Genomic DNA, 13,803 nt, shown 5'->3' with positions numbered 1-13,803 from the left:
CTCCTCTACATTTAGGTTGGATTAGTTTGTACAACGGTCATCAAACTTCTGAAGTAAAAATAAATAAATAAATCATATTTAAGAAGAAGAAGAAAAAGGAAGACGTTTTTAGTTAAGTCAAACGTTTTAATAAAAGTTTCATCTTTTAAGATTTGTCCAACACATCCAATTGTAACCTTAACAGTAAAGAATATCACCCCAGCTGCTAAAGGTTCAACCAGTCTGAGAACCATTGAAAAGACAACAGTGCAAAATCCAAAAGACACAACTTCCTCACCGCCATTGCTTTGGTACCAAATCTTTGAGGAAGGGGCTCCAGAAAGAAGGAGGAGGAGGAGGGAACCAAAGAGAGGCTTTTACCGAGTCTGCGCCCCACAGCCAGGACCTTCCTTGCGCCCCTCAAGCCGCGTTTCTTCCCGCAAAGCCCTTCGGGCAACCCGAGAGTTCCGCTTGACGCCAGAAGGGCTTTGCAGGAAGAAACGCGGCGTTTCTTCCTGCAAAGCCCTTCTGGCGTCAAGCGGAACTCTCGGGTTGCCCGAAGGGCTTTGCGGGAAGAAACGCGGCTTGAGGGGCGCAAGGACGGTCCTGGCTGTGGGGCGCAGACTCGGTAAAAGCTCTCTTTGGTTCCCTCCTCCTCCCCCTCCTTCCATAGTCTGTGTGACGCTGCCGACAGGCTGAGAGCTGCCGCTGAAACAAGTTTGGGGAGGTCCTTTGCAGGCGGCCAGTTCTAGCCGCCTGCAAAGGACTTCCCCACGTTTGCTTTGAAAGAAACCTCTGCGCGGGAGTTAGAAACCTCTGCGCGGGGGTTTCTTGCCATGTGCGCGGCCGCGCGGCCGCGCACCTTAGAGGGAACAGTGCTGTCGTCCCATTCTTCTTTTGCCCTCAATCTTTCCCAGCATTAGGCTCTTCTCCACTGAGTTCTTCCTTTTCATTAAGTGGCCAAAGTACTTGAGTTTCCTCTTCAGGATCTGGCCTTCTAAAAAGCAGTCCGGGTGGATCTCTGGTAGTATTGACAGGTTTGATCGCCTTGAAGTCCAAGGGACTTGCAGGAGTCTTCTCTACCGCCATAGTTCAAAGGCCTCAATTCTTTGGTGCTCAGCCTTTCTTATGGTCCAACATTCACAGCCACACATTGCAACTGGGAAAACCATAGCCTTGACTATACACACTTTTGTTGGCAGGGTGATGTATCTGCTTTTTAGTATCCTGTCTAGCTTTGCCATAGCTTTCCTCCCCAGGAGCAAACTTCTTTTAATTTCTTCACTGCAGTCCCCATCTGCGGTGATCTTGGAGCCCAGGAAAATAAAATCTGTCACTACCTCCATTTATTATCCATACATTTGCCAGGAATAGAGAGGGCAAGATGCCATGATTAGTTTTCTTAATGTTGAGTTTCAAGCGAACTTTTGCTATCTCCTTCCCTCTCATCAGTTTCTCTCCACTTTCTGCCGCTAGAGTGGTATCATCTGCATATCTGAGGTTGTTGATAATACACATAAGGTAGGTGTGTATGTAAAAATATATATTTATACATATAATTGCTTATTTATTTACTTATTTTTGCTTATTAAATTTATATGCCGCCTACTCACTGTACAAACTGAGTTGCTCATTTATAATCAAAATAATAAATTCTCAAACAATAACAACAGAAACTAAAATCAAGAACATTGTTCGCATCTTCCCTATTAATTCCAACATGGGTGGCAAGATGTTCCAAAGATTGGAGACTATGGTAGAATATAGTCTGATAATCTCCTCCAGCCAAAGCTCTTTGACTGATGTGGTCAGCAGAATGCTGCTTCTGTCAGATCAAATTGGACATACTAATTCCATTAGAGCAATATATTACCTCAGATAAGCTCCTTCCTTACCATGAAGAACTTGAAAAATCCAACATATTGGATTGAACCAAGAACCAATGTAGCAACCACCGTATCTTGTGCCAGGATGTGTGTTTGCATGTTTGTTTGTTGTTTATTGTTGTGATTAGGTCTGGAACTGGAGGCTAGAGTAGTAACTAATGTTCTGGTGTGGTGTAGAAACTGCCACAGTTTCCTTCATATTTCTATTGTGATGTTCAACTCCTGCTTTTTCCTGATTCATTTCTCTGTACCCTCACTGATTGCTCATTCTTCCTTCATTCTCACCATGTTTTTGTTTGAGATTCACTTAAGGCCTTTTGACATGTGGCCTCACACTGATGTGAGGTTGGCTATTGTTGAGGTTTGGGAAGACGAATTTCCTCTGCTCCTGCTGGGGGCAATATGCTGACTCTCTGTAAACCGCTTAGAGAGGCCTGAAAGGCCTATGAAGCGGTATATAAGTCTACTGCTATATGTCAGGTGGCTTTTTATTTGCCTAATAAATTCTCCTGTCAGTTTGTGGTTAATTGACAGTTTCTTGCAACTATATTGTGGTTAGATCATTTCTCTTTCAAGCCATTAGCAATATTTTGTCCGTTACTTTCGACATTCAACAGGTCAACCAAGGTAATTCTCATTTTTTTACCCCACAATCCAAGATTTAGTTGGAGGAAGAAATCAACATAATAAGGATCTGGCCACAATTTTGTGATTAATAGCATCCATATTTATTCTGATAACAATATTAAAAATTCCACAAACTTTGTCCAATTTGAAATATTAAAACCTTTGCAAAGGATATAAACTAGGTTTTCTTGTCTTTAGGAGACCAACTGGATATTGGGTTTGAAAAATAAGTGAGATTAGAAGAGAAACTGGACCATCAAACTTGGAGAAAAGCTTGCTGAAAGAATGAAGTGGACTATTAAGATCCCTTTCAGTCAAGGCTCAAATTAAGGTCTTGGATGGAAGCCGATGTTCTTGCTTACATGGCTAAGGTGACCAGACGTCCCACTTTTGGCGGGACACCTCCACTTTTTAATGCATTTTCCCGCGTCCCGCACGCTTTTTTTAAAAGCATGCTTTTTTGGCGCTGGCAGCTCCCGCCCATCAGCTGCTAGCTTGCTGGGCTGGCTCATCGTTCTGTTCTATCTGCTACCTACAAATTTAAGCCAGCCCAGCCTGCCGCTCACTGATTTAATTGGCCAGGACTCCAGCCAATCAGTGAGCTGGCTGGGATGGAAAATTTTCCATCCCAACCAGCTCACTGATTGGCTGGACTCCTTAGCCTGAGGACGCCTGCGCAAGTCTCCATTTTCCTTTCGTCTTTTGGGGTTGCAGCTGCGCTTGTTGGTGAGTAATCTAATCTAATTCTAATCAGAGAATTTTCCGCTCGCCGCGGCAGGAGGAGAGGGTGGGGGCAGCGGCAGCCGCCCGCAGAGAACTTCCTCTCACTTCCGGGGCTCCCACCGCCCGGCAGAAGCCCGTGAAGCGCGTGGAAGTTCTGTGTGGGCGGCTGCCGCTGCCCCCACACTCTCGTTCGTGCAGAGAATTAGCCTCGACTGCTGAAGGGATCGGGCCGCCACTTTAACTTTCTCCTCCTCCTCCTCCCCTTCCGCGCTCAGCAAGAGAAATGGCAGCCCGCCCGGGAAACGGACACTTTGGCAGGGCTTGCACAGCGCTGTGGAAGCCCTGTCAAAATGCACGTTTCCTGCCTCGGCTGCTGAAGGGATCGGGCCACCACTTTAACTTTCTCCTCCTCCTCCTCCCCTCCCGCCCTCAGCAAGAGAAACGGCAGCCCGCCCAGGAAATGGACACTTTGGCAGGGCTTGCACAGCGCTGTGCAAGCCCTATCAAAACGCACGTTTCCCTCCTCGGCTGCTGAAGGGATCGGGCCACCACTTTAACTTTCTCCTCCTCCTCCTCCCGCCCTCAGCAAGAGAAATGGCAGCCGGGCTTTTGCCACGCCCCCGCGCCGCCGCTTTTTCTTCTTCCCCGGCCTTCCCAGTTAGCTTGCTTGAAGCTCCGAGGAGGCGGGAGGAGGGTCGCAGGAGTGGAAGTGGGGGGAGGTCTCCCCGGCCGGGAACAGCTGAGAGGCTGCCGGCCCCTTTCGCAGGAAAGTTAACTTTTCTTGGCGAAATCCTGCCCCCCCCCCGCGTGGTTGAGTGGTCGGCTGTCCTCTTCCTGTAAGCCGCCCGGAGTTACCTGTGTGTGAGGTGGGCTGCCCTATGCATTTGCGTGTGTGCGCTGGAGAGAGAGTGAAAAAGAGAGGGAGAAATAATTATATTAATTAGATAGATCAGTCTTTCTCCACCTTGGAGACTTGAAAGTGTGTGGACTTCAACTCCCAGAAAGGGAGTTGGGAGAAAGGGAGAAAGCAGGAGAGAATGAAAGGATGATGGAAAGAAGAAAGAGGTAAGGAGAGGAGGATGGAAAGGAGAGAAAGAGGGGGAGAGAGGGTAGAAAGGGGGAGAGGAAGAGCAGGAGTAGGAGAAAGGTAAGGGAAGAGGGAAGGGAAAGGAGAGCAGGAAGGAAGAAAGTAGAGAAGGGAGGAAGGGAGAAAAGAAAGGGAAAATAAGGTGGTGTTATAACAGGAGGAAGGGATGGTAAACAAAGCAACCCAAACTGTATATTATAACCTATTAAATGAAATAATAAATGTATAAGAATGATAAAATTTTTAAAAATTTTTTTAATCAAGCCCCCCCCCCCCCCCCGGTCAAGGGCGTCCCTCTTTTCCAATCTGAAAATCTGGTCACCTTATACATGGCAGGAATACACTTTTATTTGTCCCATTTTGGTATTATCAATTTCAGATAATTCAGAGCTGGTATATTTCAGAGCTGCTATGAAAGTATAAGTTCAGGGCAAAGTATTATATTCCTCAACTTGCAATGTGACTCATGAAGCACTTTTTTTTCAAGCTCTCAACTTTTCCTTCTTTTTCAAAACTCTTTTGTTGCACTTTATTTTCTGGACTAGTTTGGACATAAGGAGAGACAATTCATTTGATATGTTGTTACCATGCATTTTGTATCAGAAAGAAAAGACTATTACTATGAATGATGTATAGCAGTGGTGGGATTCAGCCAGTTCGCACCTCTTTGGGAGAACTGGTTGTTAACTTTCTGAGCAGTTTGGGGAACTGGTTGTTAGAAGAAATCATGAGGGCAGAGAACCAGTTGTTAAATTATTTGAATCCCACCACTGATGTATAGTTACAATATTTGTCACTAGTGCAAAATTAAAATATCTTTCAAACAGTAAAGTTTTCTTTGAGGATTTTGTGGATATAGAATGGTGCTCTTACTTCAAAAGCTCAAGAATGTAAATTGTGTGTCCTCCCCAAGATGGCAGCTGAAAGGTAAGGGACTGTCTTTCTCTCACCCACTATCTGCTGTTTTCACTTCCAGAGCTGGTTCTTTGGCAGTGCTGCTCTCTAGATTTGAATGGGAGCTCTTAGGAATGACCAAGACAATTTTCCAATGGCCATGGACCCTTGTGGGAAGGAGAGATTTGAAGATTCCATTCTCTTTGGAATTGGTCAGAAAGTCATTCGCTTTATACCTCTTCCTGTCAGTAGTTTCGTTTTCTTAAGTTTGCCTGGGTGTGTGTGACTTGGTGTCCGTGGCTTGGTGGGCATAGCAGGGGAAGGATACTGTAAAATCTCCATTCCCTTCCCACTCTAGGGGAAGATTACTGCAAAATCCCTGTTTCCTCCAAATCAGGTGGGACTCGGGAAGCTGAGAATAGGATGGAGCAGGGCCACTCTTTATTTACGGTTCTCTGAACTAGTCAAAATTTCCGCTACTGGTTCTCCACAACTGGTCAGAACCGGCTGAATACCACCTCTGCCTTAGTTTAAACTTTTTTAAAAAATGAAAATAAACAAATATCAGTAAGTACTGTATTTCCATGAAAATAAAACAGGGTCTTATTTTTTTTTACCCCCCAAATAAGCGCTTGGCCTTATTTTTGTGGAGGTCTTATTATTTTTGAGGTGCAGAAGGCGGTAACTGTGGTCACCTCAAGGCTGCTATGTTGCAATATTTTCGGGGAGGGCTTATTTTCAAGGAAGGTGTTGTTTTAGCATAAGGGCTCAAAAGTCCAATTGGGCTTATTCTCCCAGGAGGTGTTATTTTCACGGAGAGAAGATATTATATCACAATGAATAGCTGAATTTGCAGCTTCTGATATTGTTTACAAGGTTGACTGAATATTTTCTTTCTGTAAGTCAGCCCCAGTTATGATCAAAACATGTATGTTCAATCATACTTGGCTGGTAAAATTATTCTATTTTGTTCTGTTTTATTCCATTCTCCGAGTTGAAAACAATGCCTGTATTCATCAAAGAAGGGAAGGAAAGCATGTGAGCCGAGGTGGCGCAGTGGTTAAATGTAGCACTGCAGGCTACTTCAGCTGACTGCAGTTCAGCAGTTCGGCTGTTCAAATCTCACTGGCTCAGGGTTGACTCAGCCTTCCATCCTTCCGAGGTGGGTAAAATGAGGACCTGGATTGTTGTTGGGGGCAATATACTGACTCTGTAAACCTCTTAGAGAGCGCTGAAAGCCCTATGAAGCGGTATATAAGTCTAACAGCTATTGCTATTACTATGTGAGGAAGATTAGGCTACAGGGATAAAGTGAAGGGAACAGGAAGGTGATTTCCCTTTTCACTAAGAACATGATAACCTGGACGCCAGTTGTCTTCAAAGGAAAATATGCATAAAGTACTACCTGGGTCCCAGAATGTCTTATTCTTAATTCAATAATGCATTGCATAACACTCACTTAACAGTTTACAACACTTCAAACACTTTACAATAATCATCTGTGAGGCACTTAATAAGTTGAATCTGATTGCAACTGCAAATAGACACATTCCTCAGTCATGTGTAATTGGACATACAGAAATAGTAGGGAACATCACAGGAAAACAAACAAAGAAACAATGATGGAATATATACATATACAGATATATACACATTCACACATACACATACACAAGCACACACACGGGCACACACAAACTCATCTAGGAATACTGATACTATACCTTACACAAAATCTGAAATGTAATGTTCAGGTATTTCTTGTTTATTCACAGTTAAGACTGTGATGAAAACATAGCTTTTTAACCAAGCACAGTCATGGTTGCGCTTAGTGACTGCTTTGCTTATCATGTGAATTGCCCACCTCAACTGTGTTTGCTAATTGAGGACTACCTATGTGCGGTACACATGCAATTAGCAGATTAAAAACTCATATTTTTGAGAAAAAGTATTAGCAAAAATTGTTGAATGGAAAATCTGTACAGAATTTCCTGGAGCTAAAAAAAATGGTGAATTAATTGATATCAGCATTTGTCTCAATCTCTTTCTTCAAAGAAGCGAGAGATTTTCTTTTTGAATTAATGGATAAAAGGAGAGAAAAATGACATGGAAGATGTAGTAGGAATTGGTCTGTTGTCAGGAAACTCTGTGGGTTCGTCCGGGCCCAGTGCAGGTCTCACGGGCTGGGCAATGGGCAATGTGGGTTGGTATTGTTGTAATTAATTGATGTGGCGACACCATACTCACCCATCATCTAGGTTGACCCTGTAAGAACAGGGTCCCGTTATTTTGCGTATGTGTCCATGTAGCCAGCGGGGGTCGCCCTCATAGTTTTGGGCATAAACCGGGTCTCCTCTTTTGAATGTTCTGACATCGCTGGAATGGGGCACAGATCTGTTAGATTCGTAACTGGGTGCAGTCTATTGAGATCTATCCGGAGGGGCCAGCCCATCAACAATTCAGCTGGGCTATAGTTGGTAAGGTGGTGGGGTCTGTACAGGTGGGGTCTGGAATGCTGTTTTAAAAGGTACTGATCACCCAGGCCTTACTGTGCTAAGGATTCTTTTGGACCTGACTGCCCATTTCGCTAGCCACTTCCCGGCAGGTGAAATGGGGTGACCTGAGCATGGCGAATGCCAAGTCCAGCCAGGACACCTGGAATTGAGCAGATGTCAGCTGCAGGCCATTATCGGACACCAGGGTGTCAGGGTAGCCATGAGTTGCTACCTCCACCCACTTAGAGTATGCATCAACCACGACCAAAAACGTTTGACCATAGAATGGTCCAGCAAAATCCAGATGGATTTGAGACCAAGGGATTTTTGGTGTTTCCCACCACCTTATGGGGGCAGCATCCCAGCCAGTGATGGCCTGGTCGAGGCCAGGCAACCAAGGTAGCTTCTACCAAGGGCCTTCATGCTGACCACCCTGGGTGGCTTTCATGCTGGCTGGACAGAATGGGTTGTCACAAAGGGAGGAAGGAACTACCACACAATTTCCTCACAGGAGGCAGCCGCCTTCCACTGACAGCTCATGCTGTCTGGCCCTGTACGGAAGGAACTCTGCGTGTACAGAATCCTGTGACCAGCCCTTCCTAACCCAATCCAATTGTTCAGTTGCAGTTTAACAGGTGGGAGGACAAATTTCCTTCTCCTATTCACTCTTTTAAAGACTTTTGAAACTAATCAGTCTAAGCATAATTCAGACTAATATGAAAGTTATGAGATGAGAGCACGATATTGTAGTGACTACCTATAATTTCAACCCAAAGCATTTTTGTTTTAATACTCTCAACTTCTTCTTTGCAATACTGAAAAGTAAGACTAACCTCACAGTTTAGTGGACTCTACTTTGCTACAGATTTATTTATTTTTCTATAGGAAATATTGAAATTAAAAATGTCTATCAGAGATGACCAATGTGCCAATGTGGCATTCTGTGAGGGAACAAAGGCAGAACCAAAGGTGAAATTTGAGCAAGTAACTTTTTATTTATGACAAGAGAGAAAGAAAAATAACAGAGAAAGAAAGAAAGAAAGTGAGAAAGAGAAAGAGAGAGAGAGAAAGAAAGGAAATTATATAGCTTTTCCTCTTTTTTAAAAAAGAGGAAAAGCTATATAATGACAACATGGCAAATAATTTGCTGTTTTCTTCTCTTGTTCAAGAGAAATTTCTCAGGTCAATGAAGGGATCAGAAAGATGCTGTAAAATCGCTGAATACATGGAACCATCGAACCACTTTCATCAATTGAGAGGTCTGTTGTGGATTAAAAATGACATATTAAACATAAATTAACAAAACTCCAGAAGTGGCTACATGAGCACATTCATTTTTAACTACCAAACTACTTTCAAGAGGAAACATTTTGCTGGAGATGCAAAGAAGAAGCCAAATTATATAATAAAATAAAATTTCTGTCAAGCTGAGATGAAGGAAATTGATTCGTAAATGAATTGCTAAAGAATTTAAAATAAGAGTCAAGGACCAGCCTGCATGGGAAGTTGGATAATCTTTAACAGGGGTGTCAAACCACGGGGACAACCTGAGAACAGTGAAGGACCAGCCCACGGTGCCTTTCCCAGGAAAAATGGAGCTGCAAAGGCTGCACATGGTCTTCCTGATCTCTGTTTTCACTGACAGAGGGTTGCAGGAGGCCGTTGCAGCTGAAAATGGAGTTTTGGGAGCCTGTTTTTGCTGGCAGAGAACCACAGGTGCCATCTAACACAAGTGACCTCATGCTGGCCATTCCTAGCCCAGCCCAGCCCAGCCACACCCACCCTACCCTCCTGAGGTAAAACACTAACCTCATGCGGCCCTCAATGAAATCAAGTTTGACATCCCTGATCTATTACAATTTTTTTTGCTTATTTATTAAACTTATATGCCACCCATTTTATTATCAACCGACACTGGGAAGCTTCATTCCTGTCAGGGTGAAGCACAATTAACAAAGCCTAATTTTGAGACCCTTTTCACAAACATAAGAGAGCACACACATAGCCCTTACCTCAAGGGGCAGAATGTTCCGAAGGCCAGAATCATGGCAGAGCAAGCTTTTCTCCTGCACAATGCCGGCCAGAATTTTTTGAGGTCCACAACATGTCCCATCTGCCAGAGTTAGTGGGGTGGGCCAATGTTCCTTAGGTAGCTTAGGCCCATGTCATAAAGGGTTTTACGGTGGTAAACCAAGAGCTTGGACAGGAAGCAAACGAGCAACCAAGGCAGCTCATGCAACAAAGGTGTTTCATGGGCCTCTCTGGGGCCCCACGGAACTGCCAGGGAACTATATTGTGTGCCAGCATCAGCTACTGAATATTCTTCAAGTGTAGCCGCATGTTTATTGCAAAAAGAACACAACTGTCATCTGCCGTTTCAGCACAACATGGTAATGTGAAACCCTGTTTGTTCTTGAGAAAAATGGGCACATAAAGTCCTACCTGAGTCTGAGAACTTCCTACATTGGAACGACACACAACCTTGAGCAACAAATAAGACAGCACTTCTTGTCTTGTGGACAATCATTATCATTGTAGCAATCCGCATTTATACCGTTAGGGCAAGGGCATGCAGCAAATGGGCAAATTCCCAGCTTTTCCGAAACAACTTTTCCTGGCAATAGAAGAGGATAGTTCATTGAAAAAACAAAGCTTTGTAGAAAATCTCTCTCTCTCTCTCTCTCTCTCTCTCTCTCTCTCTCTCTCTCTCTCTCTCTCTCTCTCTCTCTCTCTCTCTCTGTGTGTGTGTGTGTGTGTGTGTGTATCCATATCCATATCCATATCCATATATTTGTCCTATACCTTTCACAAAACATAAAAAGTAATATACAGACAACATCATATTATTTACTTAAATTTATGCCAAGGAAATTCAGAGGGAGAGGGGTTAAATAGCATGACCTGTTTCATATCCTTGGTTAAATGTGGCTTGCTACTTTATGGAATAGCAACTGATATGAACATAGCCACTTAGCCTTTACTCTTCAGGAATAGAACCTGTTCTTCATTCCTTCCTCTCCTGCACATAACCTGCCTGATGCAATACCTGTGCATTTGAAGAAATAGAACCTAGGACTAATATGGAAGAAGTTGAGTTTGAAATTCCCCAATATAAGTAATGTTCTTGTATGAAGAACATCACCAACAAAATTTAAACTTTTAAAGATGTATTTCTGGAACTGCATTATGAATAAAAAAACATGTTAATAGATTTTTTTATAATAGCAATAATGGCAATAAATACAACACTACAGAAATTTATATTCAATTGTCCACAGCAAATAAATGGGTTATAGTAGCGATGCTGGGATAAAACTCAGTGAGGCTTCCTGCTCTTTCCTCCTATATATCTGTTCACCAAACAGCAATTTTTTATGTCTCACCTGTTGGGAATTTCTTCTGTGCTTCAGAGGAGAAGCCCATCCAAAGAGCTAGAAGGCCCACAAGGAGAAAGGTGGTGAGCAGCTTCATGTTGTCCTTTAGATTCAGCAAATGATCAAGAATTATAGCTCAGCAAAGCTAATAGATAAAACAGAAGTGTATTGAGGCTACAATTGCACCAATATTTATATGTTTCCCCACCACCACAATCCTAAACTTAAGCAATTGCTTTCTTCTCAATTCCACAGAATATTATGTTGAAAGAGAAGCCAGGGCTGGAACTGTGGTTAGATCAGTTATTACAATATTGTGGTGTGATGTCATCCAGAGTCATCTTTCCATGTCCTGAGATCTAGGGTTCTCTGACCTCCAGCAAAAGGAAGAGATGTCCTCCATTTGGTCCTCATGACCTCTATCTACACTTTTCAAATTTGGGGAGGTTTTTTAATGGAGGATTTTTTTTACAAAGGTAGTCATTCAAATTTTTGTGCGTTGTGACCTAGTAATTTTTCTTCTTCTTTCTATCCATTATCTGACAACAGACTGGAGTACAGAATATATTATTTAATTTATTTCTTGATTCAAAAATTCAACCCCTTTAATTCTATGATCACTGTGCATTGTAAATCCCATGACTAGTCCTATATTTCTTGAGTGAAATTTGAAAAATGTGTTTCGGTCATTTCTACATTATAACTAATAATTTTTCTATCTCTGAATAAATATTACATCCCATACTTTTACTGGAAAGCTGGTGGAATCCAGATAAAGATTCTCAGAGGAAAAAAATACCAGCATTGCAGGTTGCGTGTGGCCCCTTATTCACACAGCTCTGGTACCTAGTCTCATTCAGACCATTCTTAAAACTTTCCATTAAAGCCTCCTCAGACCAATCCCGCATGTGCACAGACAACTTGCAAAACTCTTGGGTATACTCAGCCACTGGCCTTCTTCCCCAAGTAAGGCTTTTCATCTTGGTTCTCGCCTTCCAATCAGCTAGGGGGTCATCAAAGTGCTTCCTCAGGGTGGCCATAAACCAGGGGTGGGTTCCTCCCAGTTCGCACCGGTTCGCATGAACCGGATCATCGGTGAACCCGGAAGTAATTAACTTCTGGAACGCCGGTACCACTCCTGGCCCCTCTCGCTGGGTGACTGCAGGGTTTTTCTTTTTAAAAAACGTCTCTCCGGCTGATCTTGAAAACCTGCAAGGTTGCTTTGGAAGGGGACAGATGGGTAGCATTTCCCCCTGCCCCCTCCCTGAGAGCCTGCAGTCTTAAAACAAGCCTTTGCACAGTAAAGAAAATCTCATGAGCAAGAGAAGTTCTTAACTGCATTTACTGTGCAAGTTGCAGAAGGTTCCGAGGCTGCAGGCAACCAGGGATGGGGTGGGGGAATGCTGCCTGTCTTCCCCTTCCCAAAGCAACCTTGCAGATTTTCAAGATCTTCTGCAGAGGCGTTTTAAAAAACAAAATGGTCTTTTTGGGAGGGGGAATGGGCTGCACTCAGAGGAGCCGGTGGGTTGCGCTCATGGTTCTGGGGATTCCCCCCCCCAAAAAAAAGACCAGCTGCCCATCTCTCCAAATCTTGTGTGTTTTCAGGATTTTCTTTTTAAAAAACGCCTCTCCAGATGATCTTGAAAACCTGCAAGGTTGCTTTGGAAGGAGAAAGATGGGTAGCATTTCCCCCTGCCCCCCTCCCTGGGAGCCTGCAGCCTTAAAGCAAGCCTTTGCACAGTAAAGAAAATCTCATGAGCGAGAGAAGTTCTTAATTGCCTTTACTGTGCAAATTGCAGAAGGTTCCGAGGCTCCAGGCAACCAGGAATGGGGTGGGGGAATGCTGCCTGTCTTCCCCCTCCCAAAGCAACCTCGCAGGTTTTCAAGATCATCTGCAGAGGCATTTTTAAAAAGAAAACGGTGTTCTTGGGAGGGGGAATGGACTGCACTCAGAGGAGCCGGCGCTTGGGGAGCCCTGAAACAACACATCCCTGCCGCCTCGTTCTAGTCAGCAAGCGGGGACATCCTGTCTGTGCCCGCTTCTGCTGTCGCCACCTCTGCTCCCAAACGCAACTGTCAGCTGCGAGCAGGTGCCTGAAGCTGCTGCTTGCAGTCATTGCCTGTAGCGGGAAGCTCTTCGCCCTGTGAGAGCTCCTCTCCAGCACTCCTAGTTTGGTAACATCATCAGTGCTAGAAGGAAGTGGGGTTGGGAGGGAAGGAGGAGAAAGTTAGGACAAAAAAGAAAAAGATAAGGAGGGAGAGGACTGTGGGGTCCTTTGGTGTTCTCTGAACGTGGTGGTTTTTAATTATTTTAGGGAATTTTTATTGTTTATAGAATGTTTATTACAAGAAATGTTATTTCTTTTTGCAAATGTTTTATTTGTGATGCAATATGTTGCTTTTAAGTGTTCAGACCAGGTTTATGTGTTTCAAAGTGGCTGCTTTTCTATGGGCAGGCTAGGTTTGTTGCAAAGCAGTGTGTTTCACCCTCCTTGTTTAGGTAATTCTGAGGTGGTTGATGGTTCTGTGAGCGCCTGTCCTTTATAATTTTCCACATTGCTTTGATGTGGAAAGTCAAGTGACTTTGTCTTTCCTGTCCTTAGGCTTAGGGAAAAAAACCTGGTTTTATTGGCATTCTTTTTTTGGGGGGGGGGATTCTTATTATTTTGGTGTTTTCCTAGCACTGTCATAGTTTGTGTGTGTGTGTGTGTGTAATGTCCTGCAGTTATCTATGTATT

The sequence above is a fragment of the Thamnophis sirtalis genome, unplaced genomic scaffold (assembly GCF_051295495.1).
Source record: "Thamnophis sirtalis isolate CommonGarterSnake01/CBP01778 unplaced genomic scaffold, rThaSir2_p1.2 scaffold_7, whole genome shotgun sequence".
Lineage (NCBI taxonomy): Eukaryota > Metazoa > Chordata > Lepidosauria > Squamata > Natricidae > Thamnophis > Thamnophis sirtalis.
This window is presented reverse-complemented; position numbering follows the sequence as displayed.